General features: G+C 50.0%; 27 non-coding genes across 27 annotated transcripts; all 27 read left to right on the forward strand.

The window, feature by feature from the left end:
- Positions 1-32: 32 nt before the first annotated feature.
- Positions 33-104, forward strand: trnag-ucc (transfer RNA glycine (anticodon UCC)). Its single transcript has one exon. It is a non-coding gene; the product is annotated as a tRNA-Gly (tRNA).
- A 953-nt stretch (positions 105-1,057) lies between these two features.
- On the forward strand, positions 1,058-1,129 carry trnaa-ugc (transfer RNA alanine (anticodon UGC)). Its single transcript has one exon. It is a non-coding gene; the product is annotated as a tRNA-Ala (tRNA).
- Positions 1,130-1,487: 358 nt separating this feature from the next.
- trnas-aga (transfer RNA serine (anticodon AGA)) lies at positions 1,488-1,569 on the forward strand. The gene has a single exon. It is a non-coding gene; the product is annotated as a tRNA-Ser (tRNA).
- A 240-nt stretch (positions 1,570-1,809) lies between these two features.
- Positions 1,810-1,881, forward strand: trnag-ucc (transfer RNA glycine (anticodon UCC)). The gene has a single exon. It is a non-coding gene; the product is annotated as a tRNA-Gly (tRNA).
- A 953-nt stretch (positions 1,882-2,834) lies between these two features.
- trnaa-ugc (transfer RNA alanine (anticodon UGC)) lies at positions 2,835-2,906 on the forward strand. The gene has a single exon. It is a non-coding gene; the product is annotated as a tRNA-Ala (tRNA).
- A 358-nt stretch (positions 2,907-3,264) lies between these two features.
- trnas-aga (transfer RNA serine (anticodon AGA)) lies at positions 3,265-3,346 on the forward strand. Its single transcript has one exon. It is a non-coding gene; the product is annotated as a tRNA-Ser (tRNA).
- Positions 3,347-3,586: 240 nt separating this feature from the next.
- On the forward strand, positions 3,587-3,658 carry trnag-ucc (transfer RNA glycine (anticodon UCC)). The gene has a single exon. It is a non-coding gene; the product is annotated as a tRNA-Gly (tRNA).
- Positions 3,659-4,611: 953 nt separating this feature from the next.
- Positions 4,612-4,683, forward strand: trnaa-ugc (transfer RNA alanine (anticodon UGC)). The gene has a single exon. It is a non-coding gene; the product is annotated as a tRNA-Ala (tRNA).
- Positions 4,684-5,041: 358 nt separating this feature from the next.
- trnas-aga (transfer RNA serine (anticodon AGA)) lies at positions 5,042-5,123 on the forward strand. The gene has a single exon. It is a non-coding gene; the product is annotated as a tRNA-Ser (tRNA).
- Positions 5,124-5,363: 240 nt separating this feature from the next.
- Positions 5,364-5,435, forward strand: trnag-ucc (transfer RNA glycine (anticodon UCC)). The gene has a single exon. It is a non-coding gene; the product is annotated as a tRNA-Gly (tRNA).
- Positions 5,436-6,388: 953 nt separating this feature from the next.
- Positions 6,389-6,460, forward strand: trnaa-ugc (transfer RNA alanine (anticodon UGC)). The gene has a single exon. It is a non-coding gene; the product is annotated as a tRNA-Ala (tRNA).
- Positions 6,461-6,819: 359 nt separating this feature from the next.
- trnas-aga (transfer RNA serine (anticodon AGA)) lies at positions 6,820-6,901 on the forward strand. The gene has a single exon. It is a non-coding gene; the product is annotated as a tRNA-Ser (tRNA).
- Positions 6,902-7,142: 241 nt separating this feature from the next.
- trnag-ucc (transfer RNA glycine (anticodon UCC)) lies at positions 7,143-7,214 on the forward strand. Its single transcript has one exon. It is a non-coding gene; the product is annotated as a tRNA-Gly (tRNA).
- A 953-nt stretch (positions 7,215-8,167) lies between these two features.
- Positions 8,168-8,239, forward strand: trnaa-ugc (transfer RNA alanine (anticodon UGC)). Its single transcript has one exon. It is a non-coding gene; the product is annotated as a tRNA-Ala (tRNA).
- Positions 8,240-8,597: 358 nt separating this feature from the next.
- On the forward strand, positions 8,598-8,679 carry trnas-aga (transfer RNA serine (anticodon AGA)). Its single transcript has one exon. It is a non-coding gene; the product is annotated as a tRNA-Ser (tRNA).
- Positions 8,680-8,919: 240 nt separating this feature from the next.
- Positions 8,920-8,991, forward strand: trnag-ucc (transfer RNA glycine (anticodon UCC)). Its single transcript has one exon. It is a non-coding gene; the product is annotated as a tRNA-Gly (tRNA).
- A 953-nt stretch (positions 8,992-9,944) lies between these two features.
- trnaa-ugc (transfer RNA alanine (anticodon UGC)) lies at positions 9,945-10,016 on the forward strand. The gene has a single exon. It is a non-coding gene; the product is annotated as a tRNA-Ala (tRNA).
- Positions 10,017-10,374: 358 nt separating this feature from the next.
- Positions 10,375-10,456, forward strand: trnas-aga (transfer RNA serine (anticodon AGA)). Its single transcript has one exon. It is a non-coding gene; the product is annotated as a tRNA-Ser (tRNA).
- A 240-nt stretch (positions 10,457-10,696) lies between these two features.
- trnag-ucc (transfer RNA glycine (anticodon UCC)) lies at positions 10,697-10,768 on the forward strand. The gene has a single exon. It is a non-coding gene; the product is annotated as a tRNA-Gly (tRNA).
- Positions 10,769-11,721: 953 nt separating this feature from the next.
- Positions 11,722-11,793, forward strand: trnaa-ugc (transfer RNA alanine (anticodon UGC)). The gene has a single exon. It is a non-coding gene; the product is annotated as a tRNA-Ala (tRNA).
- Positions 11,794-12,151: 358 nt separating this feature from the next.
- trnas-aga (transfer RNA serine (anticodon AGA)) lies at positions 12,152-12,233 on the forward strand. Its single transcript has one exon. It is a non-coding gene; the product is annotated as a tRNA-Ser (tRNA).
- A 240-nt stretch (positions 12,234-12,473) lies between these two features.
- trnag-ucc (transfer RNA glycine (anticodon UCC)) lies at positions 12,474-12,545 on the forward strand. The gene has a single exon. It is a non-coding gene; the product is annotated as a tRNA-Gly (tRNA).
- A 953-nt stretch (positions 12,546-13,498) lies between these two features.
- Positions 13,499-13,570, forward strand: trnaa-ugc (transfer RNA alanine (anticodon UGC)). The gene has a single exon. It is a non-coding gene; the product is annotated as a tRNA-Ala (tRNA).
- Positions 13,571-13,928: 358 nt separating this feature from the next.
- Positions 13,929-14,010, forward strand: trnas-aga (transfer RNA serine (anticodon AGA)). Its single transcript has one exon. It is a non-coding gene; the product is annotated as a tRNA-Ser (tRNA).
- A 240-nt stretch (positions 14,011-14,250) lies between these two features.
- On the forward strand, positions 14,251-14,322 carry trnag-ucc (transfer RNA glycine (anticodon UCC)). The gene has a single exon. It is a non-coding gene; the product is annotated as a tRNA-Gly (tRNA).
- A 953-nt stretch (positions 14,323-15,275) lies between these two features.
- Positions 15,276-15,347, forward strand: trnaa-ugc (transfer RNA alanine (anticodon UGC)). Its single transcript has one exon. It is a non-coding gene; the product is annotated as a tRNA-Ala (tRNA).
- A 358-nt stretch (positions 15,348-15,705) lies between these two features.
- On the forward strand, positions 15,706-15,787 carry trnas-aga (transfer RNA serine (anticodon AGA)). Its single transcript has one exon. It is a non-coding gene; the product is annotated as a tRNA-Ser (tRNA).
- The last annotated feature ends 385 nt before the right edge of the window (positions 15,788-16,172 follow it).

Below are 16,172 nucleotides of genomic sequence, written 5' to 3' on the forward strand. Positions count from 1 at the left end.
GACGGTGCAGTGCCATTGTGTCGCTGTGCGTGGCGATGGTGGTATAGTGGTGAGCATAGCTGCCTTCCAAGCAGTTGACCCGGGTTCGATTCCCGGCCATCGCAGTGGACTGTGTTTTCTTAAGCCCCCACCGCTTGCCAACTGCTGACAACCCCATACCGGTCGCATGTGGCAACAAGCGTTCATTCGCAGTGGCAGCCCAACGTGTGATTGACTAGATGACATGGGGTTTGGTCAGCTGAAAGAACTCGTAAATCCCAAGTAAGTTTCCAACTGAAAGCGGCAAACACGTGCCCTTTGTGTGTGAAAGCTTGTGTCCTTCCATGAGAAAACCCGAGCAAAAGCAAAGGACATAGATGGCGCTTGAATATTTCTCGCTCAAAGGAGCAAAGACAGTTGCCCTTCATATTGCCCTTGGTGGTGATATTGTTGTAAATGTCCTGTCATCTAGTTGCTTCTATTTCATTAGAAGGTCTCTGTTGAGACATTCATACACCAAAACTACAAATTCACAAACAGGAGGACGTTTGAAAGAAAGCACAGTCTGTGAAGTTGTTTGTCAGATGAAAAATTCAAGGTTGAACTGCAGTGAAGTGTAGGAACATCTATGCATTTCACGCCCCACCAACGAGGGCTTGTCGGGGTGATTGTCGTGGCCGAGTGGTGAAGGCGATGGACCAGAAATGCACTGGGGTCCAACTCCTAACAACCCCATAACGGTAGCGGATTGAAGCGGACTGAAACGAGCATTCGTTCGCATTTGCAGCCCAACGTGTGATTCCTCAGTAATCAGGAGAGGCCTCTTGAGTGGGTGAGTAGTAAAACCAGCAGACGGCAGTTGCCTTTGACTTTGTCACTTTAGAAAACAGTTTTCTCTGACCCAGATTGACTGAGAATACTAATACACACACCTTCTCTGAGTACTTGTTCAAAAGCTTCTTTAGTCACATGGTACGCTTACTAATTAGCTCCGTGCAAGCTAAGCTACAGGCCCTCGTCTATTCTGTCCTCAGGCGTGTTGTTTGCGTCTCTGCCGCACTTCCAGGCCTCGTCCGCCGGGGATGTAGCTCAGTGGTAGAGCGCATGCTTTGCATGTATGAGGCCCCGGGTTCAATCCCCGGCATCTCCATCAAGCTTTATCTTCTCGCTGATGAAGCGCTGCTGGCATGGAGTTTGTTCAGCTGAAAGAGCTCGTGAGTTCCGAGCGCTTCGAACTGAGGACGGCGAAGCATTGCACTTTGTGTGCGCTTGCATGAAGGGGGCAAAAACAAGAACATGACGGTTGCCCAACAGACATGTGGCAAAAGGACAGAGATAGCGGTTGAGACATTCACACACCAAAACTAAAGACCGCCCTTACAAACAGAAGGCTGTTTGAAACAAAGCGCAGTCTGTGAAATTATTTGCCGTCCGAAAAGTTCAATATTGAACTGCTGTGAGAAATAGCTACATCTACGCGTTTCGCGCAACAAGGGCGAGGGCCGGTGGTTGTCGTGGCCGAGTGGTTAAGGCGATGGACTAGAAATCCATTGGGGTCTCCCCGCGCAGGTTCGAATCCTGCCGACAACGTGGGACGCTTTTGTCTAGAAAGCAATTTGCACAGCTCTTGACACTGCAGGGTTGTGGAGAACGCAAGCCTGCATCCCCGCCAAAATAAGCGTCTTGGCGAGAATGCTCTTGGTTTCAATGTGAGCAGTTTGTTTAGCCTGCGGTGCAAGGGACAGCGGTGGATGCTGTCCTCTTTCCTCGCCTTGTTGAGTTCCTGACATGAACTGCCGACGGTGCAGTGCCATTGTGTCGCTGTGCGTGGCGATGGTGGTATAGTGGTGAGCATAGCTGCCTTCCAAGCAGTTGACCCGGGTTCGATTCCCGGCCATCGCAGTGGACTGTGTTTTCTTAAGCCCCCACCGCTTGCCAACTGCTGACAACCCCATACCGGTCGCATGTGGCAACAAGCGTTCATTCGCAGTGGCAGCCCAACGTGTGATTGACTAGATGACATGGGGTTTGGTCAGCTGAAAGAACTCGTAAATCCCAAGTAAGTTTCCAACTGAAAGCGGCAAACACGTGCCCTTTGTGTGTGAAAGCTTGTGTCCTTCCATGAGAAAACCCAAGCAAAAGCAAAGGACATAGATGGCGCTTGAATATTTCTCGCTCAAAGGAGCAAAGACAGTTGCCCTTCATATTGCCCTTGGTGGTGATATTGTTGTAAATGTCCTGTCATCTAGTTGCTTCTATTTCATTAGAAGGTCTCTGTTGAGACATTCATACACCAAAACTACAAATTCACAAACAGGAGGACGTTTGAAAGAAAGCACAGTCTGTGAAGTTGTTTGTCAGATGAAAAATTCAAGGTTGAACTGCAGTGAAGTGTAGGAACATCTATGCATTTCACGCCCCACCAACGAGGGCTTGTCGGGGTGATTGTCGTGGCCGAGTGGTGAAGGCGATGGACCAGAAATGCACTGGGGTCCAACTCCTAACAACCCCATAACGGTAGCGGATTGAAGCGGACTGAAACGAGCATTCGTTCGCATTTGCAGCCCAACGTGTGATTCCTCAGTAATCAGGAGAGGCCTCTTGAGTGGGTGAGTAGTAAAACCAGCAGACGGCAGTTGCCTTTGACTTTGTCACTTTAGAAAACAGTTTTCTCTGACCCAGATTGACTGAGAATACTAATACACACACCTTCTCTGAGTACTTGTTCAAAAGCTTCTTTAGTCACATGGTACGCTTACTAATTAGCTCCGTGCAAGCTAAGCTACAGGCCCTCGTCTATTCTGTCCTCAGGCGTGTTGTGTGCGTCTCTGCCGCACTTCCAGGCCTCGTCCGCCGGGGATGTAGCTCAGTGGTAGAGCGCATGCTTTGCATGTATGAGGCCCCGGGTTCAATCCCCGGCATCTCCATCAAGCTTTATCTTCTCGCTGATGAAGCGCTGCTGGCATGGAGTTTGTTCAGCTGAAAGAGCTCGTGAGTTCCGAGCGCTTCGAACTGAGGACGGCGAAGCATTGCACTTTGTGTGCGCTTGCATGAAGGGGGCAAAAACAAGAACATGACGGTTGCCCAACAGACATGTGGCAAAAGGACAGAGATAGCGGTTGAGACATTCACACACCAAAACTAAAGACCGCCCTTACAAACAGAAGGCTGTTTGAAACAAAGCGCAGTCTGTGAAATTATTTGCCGTCCGAAAAGTTCAATATTGAACTGCTGTGAGAAATAGCTACATCTACGCGTTTCGCGCAACAAGGGCGAGGGCCGGTGGTTGTCGTGGCCGAGTGGTTAAGGCGATGGACTAGAAATCCATTGGGGTCTCCCCGCGCAGGTTCGAATCCTGCCGACAACGTGGGACGCTTTTGTCTAGAAAGCAATTTGCACAGCTCTTGACACTGCAGGGTTGTGGAGAACGCAAGCCTGCATCCCCGCCAAAATAAGCGTCTTGGCGAGAATGCTCTTGGTTTCAATGTGAGCAGTTTGTTTAGCCTGCGGTGCAAGGGACAGCGGTGGATGCTGTCCTCTTTCCTCGCCTTGTTGAGTTCCTGACATGAACTGCCGACGGTGCAGTGCCATTGTGTCGCTGTGCGTGGCGATGGTGGTATAGTGGTGAGCATAGCTGCCTTCCAAGCAGTTGACCCGGGTTCGATTCCCGGCCATCGCAGTGGACTGTGTTTTCTTAAGCCCCCACCGCTTGCCAACTGCTGACAACCCCATACCGGTCGCATGTGGCAACAAGCGTTCATTCGCAGTGGCAGCCCAACGTGTGATTGACTAGATGACATGGGGTTTGGTCAGCTGAAAGAACTCGTAAATCCCAAGTAAGTTTCCAACTGAAAGCGGCAAACACGTGCCCTTTGTGTGTGAAAGCTTGTGTCCTTCCATGAGAAAACCCAAGCAAAAGCAAAGGACATAGATGGCGCTTGAATATTTCTCGCTCAAAGGAGCAAAGACAGTTGCCCTTCATATTGCCCTTGGTGGTGATATTGTTGTAAATGTCCTGTCATCTAGTTGCTTCTATTTCATTAGAAGGTCTCTGTTGAGACATTCATACACCAAAACTACAAATTCACAAACAGGAGGACGTTTGAAAGAAAGCACAGTCTGTGAAGTTGTTTGTCAGATGAAAAATTCAAGGTTGAACTGCAGTGAAGTGTAGGAACATCTATGCATTTCACGCCCCACCAACGAGGGCTTGTCGGGGTGATTGTCGTGGCCGAGTGGTGAAGGCGATGGACCAGAAATGCACTGGGGTCCAACTCCTAACAACCCCATAACGGTAGCGGATTGAAGCGGACTGAAACGAGCATTCGTTCGCATTTGCAGCCCAACGTGTGATTCCTCAGTAATCAGGAGAGGCCTCTTGAGTGGGTGAGTAGTAAAACCAGCAGACGGCAGTTGCCTTTGACTTTGTCACTTTAGAAAACAGTTTTCTCTGACCCAGATTGACTGAGAATACTAATACACACACCTTCTCTGAGTACTTGTTCAAAAGCTTCTTTAGTCACATGGTACGCTTACTAATTAGCTCCGTGCAAGCTAAGCTACAGGCCCTCGTCTATTCTGTCCTCAGGCGTGTTGTGTGCGTCTCTGCCGCACTTCCAGGCCTCGTCCGCCGGGGATGTAGCTCAGTGGTAGAGCGCATGCTTTGCATGTATGAGGCCCCGGGTTCAATCCCCGGCATCTCCATCAAGCTTTATCTTCTCGCTGATGAAGCGCTGCTGGCATGGAGTTTGTTCAGCTGAAAGAGCTCGTGAGTTCCGAGCGCTTCGAACTGAGGACGGCGAAGCATTGCACTTTGTGTGCGCTTGCATGAAGGGGGCAAAAACAAGAACATGACGGTTGCCCAACAGACATGTGGCAAAAGGACAGAGATAGCGGTTGAGACATTCACACACCAAAACTAAAGACCGCCCTTACAAACAGAAGGCTGTTTGAAACAAAGCGCAGTCTGTGAAATTATTTGCCGTCCGAAAAGTTCAATATTGAACTGCTGTGAGAAATAGCTACATCTACGCGTTTCGCGCAACAAGGGCGAGGGCCGGTGGTTGTCGTGGCCGAGTGGTTAAGGCGATGGACTAGAAATCCATTGGGGTCTCCCCGCGCAGGTTCGAATCCTGCCGACAACGTGGGACGCTTTTGTCTAGAAAGCAATTTGCACAGCTCTTGACACTGCAGGGTTGTGGAGAACGCAAGCCTGCATCCCCGCCAAAATAAGCGTCTTGGCGAGAATGCTCTTGGTTTCAATGTGAGCAGTTTGTTTAGCCTGCGGTGCAAGGGACAGCGGTGGATGCTGTCCTCTTTCCTCGCCTTGTTGAGTTCCTGACATGAACTGCCGACGGTGCAGTGCCATTGTGTCGCTGTGCGTGGCGATGGTGGTATAGTGGTGAGCATAGCTGCCTTCCAAGCAGTTGACCCGGGTTCGATTCCCGGCCATCGCAGTGGACTGTGTTTTCTTAAGCCCCCACCGCTTGCCAACTGCTGACAACCCCATACCGGTCGCATGTGGCAACAAGCGTTCATTCGCAGTGGCAGCCCAACGTGTGATTGACTAGATGACATGGGGTTTGGTCAGCTGAAAGAACTCGTAAATCCCAAGTAAGTTTCCAACTGAAAGCGGCAAACACGTGCCCTTTGTGTGTGAAAGCTTGTGTCCTTCCATGAGAAAACCCAAGCAAAAGCAAAGGACATAGATGGCGCTTGAATATTTCTCGCTCAAAGGAGCAAAGACAGTTGCCCTTCATATTGCCCTTGGTGGTGATATTGTTGTAAATGTCCTGTCATCTAGTTGCTTCTATTTCATTAGAAGGTCTCTGTTGAGACATTCATACACCAAAACTACAAATTCACAAACAGGAGGACGTTTGAAAGAAAGCACAGTCTGTGAAGTTGTTTGTCAGATGAAAAATTCAAGGTTGAACTGCAGTGAAGTGTAGGAACATCTATGCATTTCACGCCCCACCAACGAGGGCTTGTCGGGGTGATTGTCGTGGCCGAGTGGTGAAGGCGATGGACCAGAAATGCACTGGGGTCCAACTCCTAACAACCCCATAACGGTAGCGGATTGAAGCGGACTGAAACGAGCATTCGTTCGCATTTGCAGCCCAACGTGTGATTCCTCAGTAATCAGGAGAGGCCTCTTGAGTGGGTGAGTAGTAAAACCAGCAGACGGCAGTTGCCTTTGACTTTGTCACTTTAGAAAACAGTTTTCTCTGACCCAGATTGACTGAGAATACTAATACACACACCTTCTCTGAGTACTTGTTCAAAAGCTTCTTTAGTCACATGGTACGCTTACTAATTAGCTCCGTGCAAGCTAAGCTACAGGCCCTCGTCTATTCTGTCCTCAGGCGTGTTGTGTGCGTCTCTGCCGCACTTCCAGGCCTCGTCCGCCGGGGATGTAGCTCAGTGGTAGAGCGCATGCTTTGCATGTATGAGGCCCCGGGTTCAATCCCCGGCATCTCCATCAAGCTTTATCTTCTCGCTGATGAAGCGCTGCTGGCATGGAGTTTGTTCAGCTGAAAGAGCTCGTGAGTTCCGAGCGCTTCGAACTGAGGACGGCGAAGCATTGCACTTTGTGTGCGCTTGCATGAAGGGGGGCAAAAACAAGAACATGACGGTTGCCCAACAGACATGTGGCAAAAGGACAGAGATAGCGGTTGAGACATTCACACACCAAAACTAAAGACCGCCCTTACAAACAGAAGGCTGTTTGAAACAAAGCGCAGTCTGTGAAATTATTTGCCGTCCGAAAAGTTCAATATTGAACTGCTGTGAGAAATAGCTACATCTACGCGTTTCGCGCAACAAGGGCGAGGGCCGGTGGTTGTCGTGGCCGAGTGGTTAAGGCGATGGACTAGAAATCCATTGGGGTCTCCCCGCGCAGGTTCGAATCCTGCCGACAACGTGGGACGCTTTTGTCTAGAAAGCAATTTGCACAGCTCTTGACACTGCAGGGTTGTGGAGAACGCAAGCCTGCATCCCCCGCCAAAATAAGCGTCTTGGCGAGAATGCTCTTGGTTTCAATGTGAGCAGTTTGTTTAGCCTGCGGTGCAAGGGACAGCGGTGGATGCTGTCCTCTTTCCTCGCCTTGTTGAGTTCCTGACATGAACTGCCGACGGTGCAGTGCCATTGTGTCGCTGTGCGTGGCGATGGTGGTATAGTGGTGAGCATAGCTGCCTTCCAAGCAGTTGACCCGGGTTCGATTCCCGGCCATCGCAGTGGACTGTGTTTTCTTAAGCCCCCACCGCTTGCCAACTGCTGACAACCCCATACCGGTCGCATGTGGCAACAAGCGTTCATTCGCAGTGGCAGCCCAACGTGTGATTGACTAGATGACATGGGGTTTGGTCAGCTGAAAGAACTCGTAAATCCCAAGTAAGTTTCCAACTGAAAGCGGCAAACACGTGCCCTTTGTGTGTGAAAGCTTGTGTCCTTCCATGAGAAAACCCAAGCAAAAGCAAAGGACATAGATGGCGCTTGAATATTTCTCGCTCAAAGGAGCAAAGACAGTTGCCCTTCATATTGCCCTTGGTGGTGATATTGTTGTAAATGTCCTGTCATCTAGTTGCTTCTATTTCATTAGAAGGTCTCTGTTGAGACATTCATACACCAAAACTACAAATTCACAAACAGGAGGACGTTTGAAAGAAAGCACAGTCTGTGAAGTTGTTTGTCAGATGAAAAATTCAAGGTTGAACTGCAGTGAAGTGTAGGAACATCTATGCATTTCACGCCCCACCAACGAGGGCTTGTCGGGGTGATTGTCGTGGCCGAGTGGTGAAGGCGATGGACCAGAAATGCACTGGGGTCCAACTCCTAACAACCCCATAACGGTAGCGGATTGAAGCGGACTGAAACGAGCATTCGTTCGCATTTGCAGCCCAACGTGTGATTCCTCAGTAATCAGGAGAGGCCTCTTGAGTGGGTGAGTAGTAAAACCAGCAGACGGCAGTTGCCTTTGACTTTGTCACTTTAGAAAACAGTTTTCTCTGACCCAGATTGACTGAGAATACTAATACACACACCTTCTCTGAGTACTTGTTCAAAAGCTTCTTTAGTCACATGGTACGCTTACTAATTAGCTCCGTGCAAGCTAAGCTACAGGCCCTCGTCTATTCTGTCCTCAGGCGTGTTGTGTGCGTCTCTGCCGCACTTCCAGGCCTCGTCCGCCGGGGATGTAGCTCAGTGGTAGAGCGCATGCTTTGCATGTATGAGGCCCCGGGTTCAATCCCCGGCATCTCCATCAAGCTTTATCTTCTCGCTGATGAAGCGCTGCTGGCATGGAGTTTGTTCAGCTGAAAGAGCTCGTGAGTTCCGAGCGCTTCGAACTGAGGACGGCGAAGCATTGCACTTTGTGTGCGCTTGCATGAAGGGGGCAAAAACAAGAACATGACGGTTGCCCAACAGACATGTGGCAAAAGGACAGAGATAGCGGTTGAGACATTCACACACCAAAACTAAAGACCGCCCTTACAAACAGAAGGCTGTTTGAAACAAAGCGCAGTCTGTGAAATTATTTGCCGTCCGAAAAGTTCAATATTGAACTGCTGTGAGAAATAGCTACATCTACGCGTTTCGCGCAACAAGGGCGAGGGCCGGTGGTTGTCGTGGCCGAGTGGTTAAGGCGATGGACTAGAAATCCATTGGGGTCTCCCCGCGCAGGTTCGAATCCTGCCGACAACGTGGGACGCTTTTGTCTAGAAAGCAATTTGCACAGCTCTTGACACTGCAGGGTTGTGGAGAACGCAAGCCTGCATCCCCGCCAAAATAAGCGTCTTGGCGAGAATGCTCTTGGTTTCAATGTGAGCAGTTTGTTTAGCCTGCGGTGCAAGGGACAGCGGTGGATGCTGTCCTCTTTCCTCGCCTTGTTGAGTTCCTGACATGAACTGCCGACGGTGCAGTGCCATTGTGTCGCTGTGCGTGGCGATGGTGGTATAGTGGTGAGCATAGCTGCCTTCCAAGCAGTTGACCCGGGTTCGATTCCCGGCCATCGCAGTGGACTGTGTTTTCTTAAGCCCCCACCGCTTGCCAACTGCTGACAACCCCATACCGGTCGCATGTGGCAACAAGCGTTCATTCGCAGTGGCAGCCCAACGTGTGATTGACTAGATGACATGGGGTTTGGTCAGCTGAAAGAACTCGTAAATCCCAAGTAAGTTTCCAACTGAAAGCGGCAAACACGTGCCCTTTGTGTGTGAAAGCTTGTGTCCTTCCATGAGAAAACCCAAGCAAAAGCAAAGGACATAGATGGCGCTTGAATATTTCTCGCTCAAAGGAGCAAAGACAGTTGCCCTTCATATTGCCCTTGGTGGTGATATTGTTGTAAATGTCCTGTCATCTAGTTGCTTCTATTTCATTAGAAGGTCTCTGTTGAGACATTCATACACCAAAACTACAAATTCACAAACAGGAGGACGTTTGAAAGAAAGCACAGTCTGTGAAGTTGTTTGTCAGATGAAAAATTCAAGGTTGAACTGCAGTGAAGTGTAGGAACATCTATGCATTTCACGCCCCACCAACGAGGGCTTGTCGGGGTGATTGTCGTGGCCGAGTGGTGAAGGCGATGGACCAGAAATGCACTGGGGTCCAACTCCTAACAACCCCATAACGGTAGCGGATTGAAGCGGACTGAAACGAGCATTCGTTCGCATTTGCAGCCCAACGTGTGATTCCTCAGTAATCAGGAGAGGCCTCTTGAGTGGGTGAGTAGTAAAACCAGCAGACGGCAGTTGCCTTTGACTTTGTCACTTTAGAAAACAGTTTTCTCTGACCCAGATTGACTGAGAATACTAATACACACACCTTCTCTGAGTACTTGTTCAAAAGCTTCTTTAGTCACATGGTACGCTTACTAATTAGCTCCGTGCAAGCTAAGCTACAGGCCCTCGTCTATTCTGTCCTCAGGCGTGTTGTGTGCGTCTCTGCCGCACTTCCAGGCCTCGTCCGCCGGGGATGTAGCTCAGTGGTAGAGCGCATGCTTTGCATGTATGAGGCCCCGGGTTCAATCCCCGGCATCTCCATCAAGCTTTATCTTCTCGCTGATGAAGCGCTGCTGGCATGGAGTTTGTTCAGCTGAAAGAGCTCGTGAGTTCCGAGCGCTTCGAACTGAGGACGGCGAAGCATTGCACTTTGTGTGCGCTTGCATGAAGGGGGCAAAAACAAGAACATGACGGTTGCCCAACAGACATGTGGCAAAAGGACAGAGATAGCGGTTGAGACATTCACACACCAAAACTAAAGACCGCCCTTACAAACAGAAGGCTGTTTGAAACAAAGCGCAGTCTGTGAAATTATTTGCCGTCCGAAAAGTTCAATATTGAACTGCTGTGAGAAATAGCTACATCTACGCGTTTCGCGCAACAAGGGCGAGGGCCGGTGGTTGTCGTGGCCGAGTGGTTAAGGCGATGGACTAGAAATCCATTGGGGTCTCCCCGCGCAGGTTCGAATCCTGCCGACAACGTGGGACGCTTTTGTCTAGAAAGCAATTTGCACAGCTCTTGACACTGCAGGGTTGTGGAGAACGCAAGCCTGCATCCCCGCCAAAATAAGCGTCTTGGCGAGAATGCTCTTGGTTTCAATGTGAGCAGTTTGTTTAGCCTGCGGTGCAAGGGACAGCGGTGGATGCTGTCCTCTTTCCTCGCCTTGTTGAGTTCCTGACATGAACTGCCGACGGTGCAGTGCCATTGTGTCGCTGTGCGTGGCGATGGTGGTATAGTGGTGAGCATAGCTGCCTTCCAAGCAGTTGACCCGGGTTCGATTCCCGGCCATCGCAGTGGACTGTGTTTTCTTAAGCCCCCACCGCTTGCCAACTGCTGACAACCCCATACCGGTCGCATGTGGCAACAAGCGTTCATTCGCAGTGGCAGCCCAACGTGTGATTGACTAGATGACATGGGGTTTGGTCAGCTGAAAGAACTCGTAAATCCCAAGTAAGTTTCCAACTGAAAGCGGCAAACACGTGCCCTTTGTGTGTGAAAGCTTGTGTCCTTCCATGAGAAAACCCAAGCAAAAGCAAAGGACATAGATGGCGCTTGAATATTTCTCGCTCAAAGGAGCAAAGACAGTTGCCCTTCATATTGCCCTTGGTGGTGATATTGTTGTAAATGTCCTGTCATCTAGTTGCTTCTATTTCATTAGAAGGTCTCTGTTGAGACATTCATACACCAAAACTACAAATTCACAAACAGGAGGACGTTTGAAAGAAAGCACAGTCTGTGAAGTTGTTTGTCAGATGAAAAATTCAAGGTTGAACTGCAGTGAAGTGTAGGAACATCTATGCATTTCACGCCCCACCAACGAGGGCTTGTCGGGGTGATTGTCGTGGCCGAGTGGTGAAGGCGATGGACCAGAAATGCACTGGGGTCCAACTCCTAACAACCCCATAACGGTAGCGGATTGAAGCGGACTGAAACGAGCATTCGTTCGCATTTGCAGCCCAACGTGTGATTCCTCAGTAATCAGGAGAGGCCTCTTGAGTGGGTGAGTAGTAAAACCAGCAGACGGCAGTTGCCTTTGACTTTGTCACTTTAGAAAACAGTTTTCTCTGACCCAGATTGACTGAGAATACTAATACACACACCTTCTCTGAGTACTTGTTCAAAAGCTTCTTTAGTCACATGGTACGCTTACTAATTAGCTCCGTGCAAGCTAAGCTACAGGCCCTCGTCTATTCTGTCCTCAGGCGTGTTGTGTGCGTCTCTGCCGCACTTCCAGGCCTCGTCCGCCGGGGATGTAGCTCAGTGGTAGAGCGCATGCTTTGCATGTATGAGGCCCCGGGTTCAATCCCCGGCATCTCCATCAAGCTTTATCTTCTCGCTGATGAAGCGCTGCTGGCATGGAGTTTGTTCAGCTGAAAGAGCTCGTGAGTTCCGAGCGCTTCGAACTGAGGACGGCGAAGCATTGCACTTTGTGTGCGCTTGCATGAAGGGGGCAAAAACAAGAACATGACGGTTGCCCAACAGACATGTGGCAAAAGGACAGAGATAGCGGTTGAGACATTCACACACCAAAACTAAAGACCGCCCTTACAAACAGAAGGCTGTTTGAAACAAAGCGCAGTCTGTGAAATTATTTGCCGTCCGAAAAGTTCAATATTGAACTGCTGTGAGAAATAGCTACATCTACGCGTTTCGCGCAACAAGGGCGAGGGCCGGTGGTTGTCGTGGCCGAGTGGTTAAGGCGATGGACTAGAAATCCATTGGGGTCTCCCCGCGCAGGTTCGAATCCTGCCGACAACGTGGGACGCTTTTGTCTAGAAAGCAATTTGCACAGCTCTTGACACTGCAGGGTTGTGGAGAACGCAAGCCTGCATCCCCGCCAAAATAAGCGTCTTGGCGAGAATGCTCTTGGTTTCAATGTGAGCAGTTTGTTTAGCCTGCGGTGCAAGGGACAGCGGTGGATGCTGTCCTCTTTCCTCGCCTTGTTGAGTTCCTGACATGAACTGCCGACGGTGCAGTGCCATTGTGTCGCTGTGCGTGGCGATGGTGGTATAGTGGTGAGCATAGCTGCCTTCCAAGCAGTTGACCCGGGTTCGATTCCCGGCCATCGCAGTGGACTGTGTTTTCTTAAGCCCCCACCGCTTGCCAACTGCTGACAACCCCATACCGGTCGCATGTGGCAACAAGCGTTCATTCGCAGTGGCAGCCCAACGTGTGATTGACTAGATGACATGGGGTTTGGTCAGCTGAAAGAACTCGTAAATCCCAAGTAAGTTTCCAACTGAAAGCGGCAAACACGTGCCCTTTGTGTGTGAAAGCTTGTGTCCTTCCATGAGAAAACCCAAGCAAAAGCAAAGGACATAGATGGCGCTTGAATATTTCTCGCTCAAAGGAGCAAAGACAGTTGCCCTTCATATTGCCCTTGGTGGTGATATTGTTGTAAATGTCCTGTCATCTAGTTGCTTCTATTTCATTAGAAGGTCTCTGTTGAGACATTCATACACCAAAACTACAAATTCACAAACAGGAGGACGTTTGAAAGAAAGCACAGTCTGTGAAGTTGTTTGTCAGATGAAAAATTCAAGGTTGAACTGCAGTGAAGTGTAGGAACATCTATGCATTTCACGCCCCACCAACGAGGGCTTGTCGGGGTGATTGTCGTGGCCGAGTGGTGAAGGCGATGGACCAGAAATGCACTGGGGTCCAACTCCTAACAACCCCATAACGGTAGCGGATTGAAGCGGACTGAAACGAGCATTCGTTCGCATTTGCAGCCCAACGTGTGATTCCTCAGTAATCAGGAGAGGCCTCTTGAGTGGGTGAGTAGTAAAACCAGCAGACGGCAGTTGCCTTTGACTTTGTCACTTTAGAAAACAGTTTTCTCTGACCCAGATTGACTGAGAATACTAATACACACACCTTCTCTGAGTACTTGTTCAAAAGCTTCTTTAGTCACATGGTACGCTTACTAATTAGCTCCGTGCAAGCTAAGCTACAGGCCCTCGTCTATTCTGTCCTCAGGCGTGTTGTGTGCGTCTCTGCCGCACTTCCAGGCCTCGTCCGCCGGGGATGTAGCTCAGTGGTAGAGCGCATGCTTTGCATGTATGAGGCCCCGGGTTCAATCCCCGGCATCTCCATCAAGCTTTATCTTCTCGCTGATGAAGCGCTGCTGGCATGGAGTTTGTTCAGCTGAAAGAGCTCGTGAGTTCCGAGCGCTTCGAACTGAGGACGGCGAAGCATTGCACTTTGTGTGCGCTTGCATGAAGGGGGCAAAAACAAGAACATGACGGTTGCCCAACAGACATGTGGCAAAAGGACAGAGATAGCGGTTGAGACATTCACACACCAAAACTAAAGACCGCCCTTACAAACAGAAGGCTGTTTGAAACAAAGCGCAGTCTGTGAAATTATTTGCCGTCCGAAAAGTTCAATATTGAACTGCTGTGAGAAATAGCTACATCTACGCGTTTCGCGCAACAAGGGCGAGGGCCGGTGGTTGTCGTGGCCGAGTGGTTAAGGCGATGGACTAGAAATCCATTGGGGTCTCCCCGCGCAGGTTCGAATCCTGCCGACAACGTGGGACGCTTTTGTCTAGAAAGCAATTTGCACAGCTCTTGACACTGCAGGGTTGTGGAGAACGCAAGCCTGCATCCCCGCCAAAATAAGCGTCTTGGCGAGAATGCTCTTGGTTTCAATGTGAGCAGTTTGTTTAGCCTGCGGTGCAAGGGACAGCGGTGGATGCTGTCCTCTTTCCTCGCCTTGTTGAGTTCCTGACATGAACTGCCGACGGTGCAGTGCCATTGTGTCGCTGTGCGTGGCGATGGTGGTATAGTGGTGAGCATAGCTGCCTTCCAAGCAGTTGACCCAGGTTCGATTCCTAGCCATCGCAGTGGACTGTGTTTTCTTAAGCCCCCACCGCTTGCCAACTGCTGACAACCCCATACCGGTCGCATGTGGCAACAAGCGTTCATTCGCAGTGGCAGCCCAACGTGTGATTGACTAGATGACATGGGGTTTGGTCAGCTGAAAGAACTCGTAAATCCCAAGTAAGTTTCCAACTGAAAGCGGCAAACACGTGCCCTTTGTGTGTGAAAGCTTGTGTCCTTCCATGAGAAAACCCAAGCAAAAGCAAAGGACATAGATGGCGCTTGAATATTTCTCGCTCAAAGGAGCAAAGACAGTTGCCCTTCATATTGCCCTTGCTGGTGATATTGTTGTAAATGTCCTGTCATCTAGTTGCTTCTATTTCATTAGAAGGTCTCTGTTGAGACATTCATACACCAAAACTACAAATTCACAAACAGGAGGACGTTTGAAAGAAAGCACAGTCTGTGAAGTTGTTTGTCAGATGAAAAATTCAAGGTTGAACTGCAGTGAAGTGTAGGAACATCTATGCATTTCACGCCCCACCAACGAGGGCTTGTCGGGGTGATTGTCGTGGCCGAGTGGTGAAGGCGATGGACCAGAAATGCACTGGGGTCCAACTCCTAACAACCCCATAACGGTAGCGGATTGAAGCGGACTGAAACGAGCATTCGTTCGCATTTGCAGCCCAACGTGTGATTCCTCAGTAATCAGGAGAGGCCTCTTGAGTGGGTGAGTAGTAAAACCAGCAGACGGCAGTTGCCTTTGACTTTGTCACTTTAGAAAACAGTTTTCTCTGACCCAGATTGACTGAGAATACTAATACACACACCTTCTCTGAGTACTTGTTCAAAAGCTTCTTTAGTCACATGGTACGCTTACTAATTAGCTCCGTGCAAGCTAAGCTACAGGCCCTCGTCTATTCTGTCCTCAGGCGTGTTGTGTGCGTCTCTGCCGCACTTCCAGGCCTCGTCCGCCGGGGATGTAGCTCAGTGGTAGAGCGCATGCTTTGCATGTATGAGGCCCCGGGTTCAATCCCCGGCATCTCCATCAAGCTTTATCTTCTCGCTGATGAAGCGCTGCTGGCATGGAGTTTGTTCAGCTGAAAGAGCTCGTGAGTTCCGAGCGCTTCGAACTGAGGACGGCGAAGCATTGCACTTTGTGTGCGCTTGCATGAAGGGGGCAAAAACAAGAACATGACGGTTGCCCAACAGACATGTGGCAAAAGGACAGAGATAGCGGTTGAGACATTCACACACCAAAACTAAAGACCGCCCTTACAAACAGAAGGCTGTTTGAAACAAAGCGCAGTCTGTGAAATTATTTGCCGTCCGAAAAGTTCAATATTGAACTGCTGTGAGAAATAGCTACATCTACTCGTTTTGCCCAACAAGGGCGAGGGCCGGTGGTTGTCGTGGCCGAGTGGTTAAGGCGATGGACTAGAAATCCATTGGGGTCTCCCCGCGCAGGTTCGAATCCTGCCGACAACGTGGGACGCTTTTGTCTAGAAAGCAATTTGCACAGCTCTTGACACTGCAGGGTTGTGGAGAACGCAAGCCTGCATCCCCGCCAAAATAAGCGTCTTGGCGAGAATGCTCTTGGTTTCAATGTGAGCAGTTTGTTTAGCCTGCGGTGCAAGGGACAGCGGTGGATGCTGTCCTCTTTCCTCGCCTTGTTGAGTTCCTGACATGAACTGCCAACGGTGCAGTGCCATTGTGTCGCTGTGCGTGGCAATGGTGGTATAGTGGTGAGCATAGCTACCTTCCAAGCAGTTGACCCAGGTTCGATTCCCAGCCATCGCAGTGGACTGTGTTTTCTTAAGCCCCCACCGCTTGCCAACTGCTGACAACCCCATACCGGTCGCATATGGCAACA

Source organism: Dicentrarchus labrax, unplaced genomic scaffold, assembly GCF_905237075.1.
Source record: "Dicentrarchus labrax unplaced genomic scaffold, dlabrax2021, whole genome shotgun sequence".
Lineage (NCBI taxonomy): Eukaryota > Metazoa > Chordata > Actinopteri > Moronidae > Dicentrarchus > Dicentrarchus labrax.